This window comes from Pygoscelis adeliae, unplaced genomic scaffold, assembly GCF_000699105.1.
Source record: "Pygoscelis adeliae isolate BGI_AS28 unplaced genomic scaffold, ASM69910v1 Scaffold513, whole genome shotgun sequence".
NCBI lineage: Eukaryota > Metazoa > Chordata > Aves > Sphenisciformes > Spheniscidae > Pygoscelis > Pygoscelis adeliae.
Genome location: NW_008824591.1, coordinates 1,113,827 through 1,118,822, shown reverse-complemented (window position 1 = coordinate 1,118,822; position 4,996 = coordinate 1,113,827).

Below are 4,996 nucleotides of genomic sequence, written 5' to 3'. Positions count from 1 at the left end.
GCAGATTATTATTTTTTTTTTTTTCCCCTCCGGAGCCAGGTGGGGCCGGGTTAAATCCCGGCGATTTGCAAATGCAAAGGGCTGGTGAGCTGCTGCCCTCCTCCTTCCCTCGGCCTTGCGGCCCAAGGGTGGTGCCTGGACCTGCAGCATAGGGACCCCGCAGCCACCTCCTCTGGGGGCTCCCTGGGGTGGCCCTGCCAGGGCAGCAGCTGGGCTTGCAGGGAGCACAGATGGCCCAGTCCGGGAAGGAAAACCCCCAAGATCCCCCTGCAGAGCCCTGCTCCACAGCCCAGCACACACAGCTCCAGGGCTGGGAGTGACCGCTGGCCAGAGGCAAGACAGCACCCAGCCATCCGGCTTTGGGTCACTGCTCCCAGAGCGCTCACAGGCTCAAATCCAGCAGGTCTGGGCAAGGAGGTGGGTGCAGACAGAGCTGGCATGGTATGGCCCCTAACCACCACCCACCCGGCTCGCCTTTGTTCTTTTTTCACAGCACACCTTCAGGGGGATCGGAGAGTGCACATCTGCCAAGGAATAGCCGGGATGCTGCTTTTCCAGTGCTTTAGAAGCCTCCTTCTGAAATGCCACCGAGCAGAAGGACTTGGGAACAGTTCGCTGCTTTTCAGTTCCATGATTTCTTAATCCTCAGCCCTGATTTTTATAAGGAAGCATCTCCTAAACCAGCCCCACTCACTCTTAGGTGTCAGAGTAGTTCTGCACGGGATCCGAGGGGCTGCAACCTTACAGATGCATTTGTGTGCAAGTGTCGGCCTGGCCATGGTCTAACCCGGCCCATCCAAGCTTGCAAGGGCCCAGCCAGACCACACATCCCCATGCACTGCTTGGACCAGCCTACAGCACCTACCGCACCTGGAGCTTTTCCTTCATCCTCCATGGTGGGAATTTCTCTCCCTCCCAGCTCTTCTGTGCTCCCAGAAGCATTTTGGGAGGCCCACGCATGGCTGAAGGACAGAGCTTTGCAGAAAACACTTGGCTTCCACGAAGGCAAAAACCATGCCACAAAAATGCAGTGGGTTCACCAAGTGATGCTTTTAACCAGGGGTCCTGGGAGAGGTGGTTGAACCCAGACTGAGCCAGTGGGTGTTTGAAACACGGGGACCTCTGCATTTATTCCATGCTGTCTCAGGCTGGTTAAGTGAGCGCACGGTGAGCTGCAACCTCCACCAGCCCTGCGTATGCCCACGCCTCGCCATGCAGGCTGCCGAGGATCCCACCCGTGGACCTGGCTGCCCTCTGACACCCCCACTGTGGGCTTGACTCCATCACCCCCAGTGCTCCTGGCTCCATCATCTCCAGGTCCTCACCAAGAGCCTGAGGGAGGTGCCATCACCTTCATCCCATGGGGAGAGGTGTCCCAGGCTCCCAGGGGTTATCTGGGTGCATAAGGGGGGGACGAGACTCACCTCCAGGATTGAGCTTGTGGGCTCCTCTGGGATTTAAGCACAGCAGAAACCCAGAGCAGAGGGACCGGTTTCACCCCACGGGTCAAAAAAAGATGAGGACCCAACCGGCCCATAGCATCTCCTTGGCGATGGCTGGGCAAATCCACTGAGCTCAACCCTCCCCCATCGGCTCCAAAAAATACCAGAGAAAGGCAAAACGCCCTGAGGTGAAATAATGAAAACCGCTAGAATGGCGCCAAGATCCTGCCTGGCTCTTGACCAGGTGGAGTTTCGCAAGGAATCAATTTTAGATTAAAAAAGGTCAATATAGCATGTCAGGGCGCTTCCCTAGAAGGCGAGGAGATAACTTCATTTGCGAGCGGGTGGGAAAGGAGCCCAACATTTCGTCTTTCGCTCCGCTCGTAACCCGCCACCCTCCAGACCCCGCAACCCCTGGCTTTTATGGTTTTTTGCAAGAAAAAACTCAGATGACCAAAATTACGGAGGTTTAATCATCCCCAGAGCAGGAGGAGCCAGGTGGGATCGCTTCCCCGGGTACACAAAATCATCACCTTCCACCAAAAAGGAGTGTTTTAAATAAAAACTGCCTGTATGCTTATGCCAGAGAGAGATCTCTGCCAGGGGTATAAACAGAACACATGGAAATAGTTTTTTTTCACTAAACTGATATTTTTACCCAAAAATGTCTATTTTTTGCTCAAGAAAACCAACACAGGGATTGTGGGGGTTTATTTTTTTCCTCCCCCCCCTCCCCCCCGCAAAAAAAATTCTGGAGCAGAAAGAAATCACACCACTGGCAACTCCTGCTCCCCTCCCTCGGCCGCAGGCAGGGGTGCACCGTGTAGAGCCGGGTACCTGCTGGGACACCAGGACTTAGGGCACTTGTATCCAACACCAGAATTATTCAGTGTTGCCAAACAGCGCCAAAAAATAAAATATACCACCCCAGGATGGGCATCAGCAACGCTCCCAATGCAGCCAGCAAATAGTTATTTGGGGGAAGAAGCAGGCACAAAGCTGCTGCAGGGCAAACCGGGTTGGGAATGCTGTCTGCTGCCTTAAAAAAGGCAAAACCAGGAAAAAAAAGGAGGTTTTAGGTTAATAGAAAACACACAAGGGACATCGCAGTTACGCAGCCCCGAGCCCTGGCATTGGAGTTGGGGTTTTTTTCCTTCTTTTCCTCCTGGGCTCTTGGGGTTGATTTTTTTTCCTTCTCTTGGGCTGAAACCGTTGTCTGGGGTTGGCGATGATTCGGAGCGAGCTGCCTGCAGAGACAAAGCCAAGGGGACTCACGAGCGTCTTTTACCCACTCAGGCAGTAATTAACGGCACTAAGTCATCAGAACAAGACAAAATGATGATTTTTGGCATGTTTATTGGCAAAGAAATCTTCGAAGGGGCCCCATCTATCTGGGTTACGGTGACGGGGAAAAGATATTTATTCTGATGCATTATGTAAATCAGTGCGGGGTAAATACGTGCAAATCATCGGCACAGGTCATGCATAATTAAGCCGGTCGGGTAATTCCCCTTAACGGGGATGGGGTTTGCGCTTGGCTCAGGCTAAATCCCTCCAGAGGCTGATGGGCGGCTGGGTTTTGGCTGAGGAGCCATGATACACAAACCTTTGCTGCTCAAGGGATGAAGGTCTCCAGGATTCATGTTAACGAGCTCCTAATTAACCAGCGGCCGGAGTGGCAGAGCAGCCCTGTAAGTGCGAGGGAGAAGGTGACGAGGTGCAGCCCAGCACCTTGCGATGGGGCAGCCGGGCTGGAGCAGGCGGCGGGGGTGGACACAGCTCCTCTGGGCTGCGCTGGGACAGAGCAGCCTGGGGACAGGGTCATCCTGGTCCCAGGGTCAGGGGTGCTCCGGCTCTGGGGTCAGGGATGCTCCATCCCTGGGGTCACAAATGCCCCGGCCCTGGGGTCGGCCCTGGGGTCAGGGATGCTGTGGCCCTGGGGTACGGGATGCTCCATCCCTGGGATCAGGGATGCTCTCTGTGATGGGGAGCCCAAATCTGGGCATCGGGCTCGTGCCGGGGGTGCCGGACACCAGCCCACACCCAGCACCTCTGCTGCTGGCCTTGGCCCCGAGCCCCTCCCTCCTCGCCTCACCTGGGAGCAGCCCCAAACCCCAGCGACTCAGAGCCCCGAGGGGCACCTCGTGTCAGCCCACGCAGGGCATCCTCCACCCGCCTCGTGTCAGCCCACGCAGGGCATCCTCCACCCGCCTCGTGTCAGCCCACGCAGGGCATCCTCCACCCGCCTCGTGTCAGCCCACGCAGGGCATCCTCCACCCGCCTCGTGTCAGCCCACGCAGGGCATCCTCCACCCGCCTCGTGTCAGCCCACACAGGGCATCCTCCACCCGCCCAGCCCCGCAGGGACCAAGGGAAGGGCTGCGATGGAGCAGAGCAAACCAAAGCGACTTCCCCAACCACCTCCAGCAATAAACACATCTATTTAACCAACCCTTCCCCGATTTTAACATAATTAGCCATCAGCCTGCCAATCAACGTCAGCTCCCGCAGATCACCGTTAATGGATCGCTGTTCAGCCGGCTGTTACTGAATCGATACAGAAATTAAAATGCATTCACGCCATTCTTTCTCAGTTGTCATCTTATCTCCGCATCTAGCGAAAAGCGCGGCAGATTACAGAATCCATCATCATTTAGCCTTTGTAGCTCGCAAAATTCATAATTAACAAAAAATTTCTATTCACTTGCTCATGTAATTTAATTAGTTTTCCATTAAATAGAGACTAAATATCATCTAATCCCCCAACAGAGCAAATAATTGTTTTCCATTCTTTTAGAAATTATCACTTGCTTATTGTAACTATCAAAATTCATTAGAAGCCTCTGAGCAGCAGTGGGAAAGGTGGGAAAAAGCGCTGGAGGAAGGACAGGGAGGTAATTAGAGGGGGTGGCAGGGCCAGGGCTGCCCTTGGCTGAGCCAGGACCTCCCGGTGATGCCCCCGTTGTGCCCAGCATGGGGATCGTCAGCACCCAGCGCAGGATCTGGCCCACCGCACCATGCCGGGGTGCTCCGAGTACCGCATCCGCCTCCGGCTGGGATCGCTTGTTGATGCTGGCGTTGCCGAAGGGTCAAGGACCGGGATGGGGATGAGGATGGGGACCACGGTGGGGACAGCCACGTGGGGCCATGTCAGGGGGTCACTGCCCGTCCCCCCTGGTCCCCACCGAAAGGCTGGGAAGCAGCCAGCAGCCCCCCACCGGAGCAGCTCTATTGCACAGAGGCCTTTTATCTGGATCCTGGGACACATTTAATTTATAGTGGAAATCTCTCAAGCAAATACCTCCCTTGGAGGAATAAACCTGTTTAAGAAAACAATTTTCTCTGTGCTCGGATTTTGCCTTTAACGGTTTGCTGCTGCGATGCCCCGGAGCTGGCAAGGCTCCGGCGTGGGACGGGAGCCAAGAGGGGCCCGCGCTCGCCCGGGTGCAGCCAGCAGCGGCCGGGAACCGGGGGGAGATGGCCCCTGGGGCTGCCCGGCCCCAAACGCCCCCCGATGCTCTGCTGCCCAGCGCGGGGCCTCGCCCTGTCCCCGAG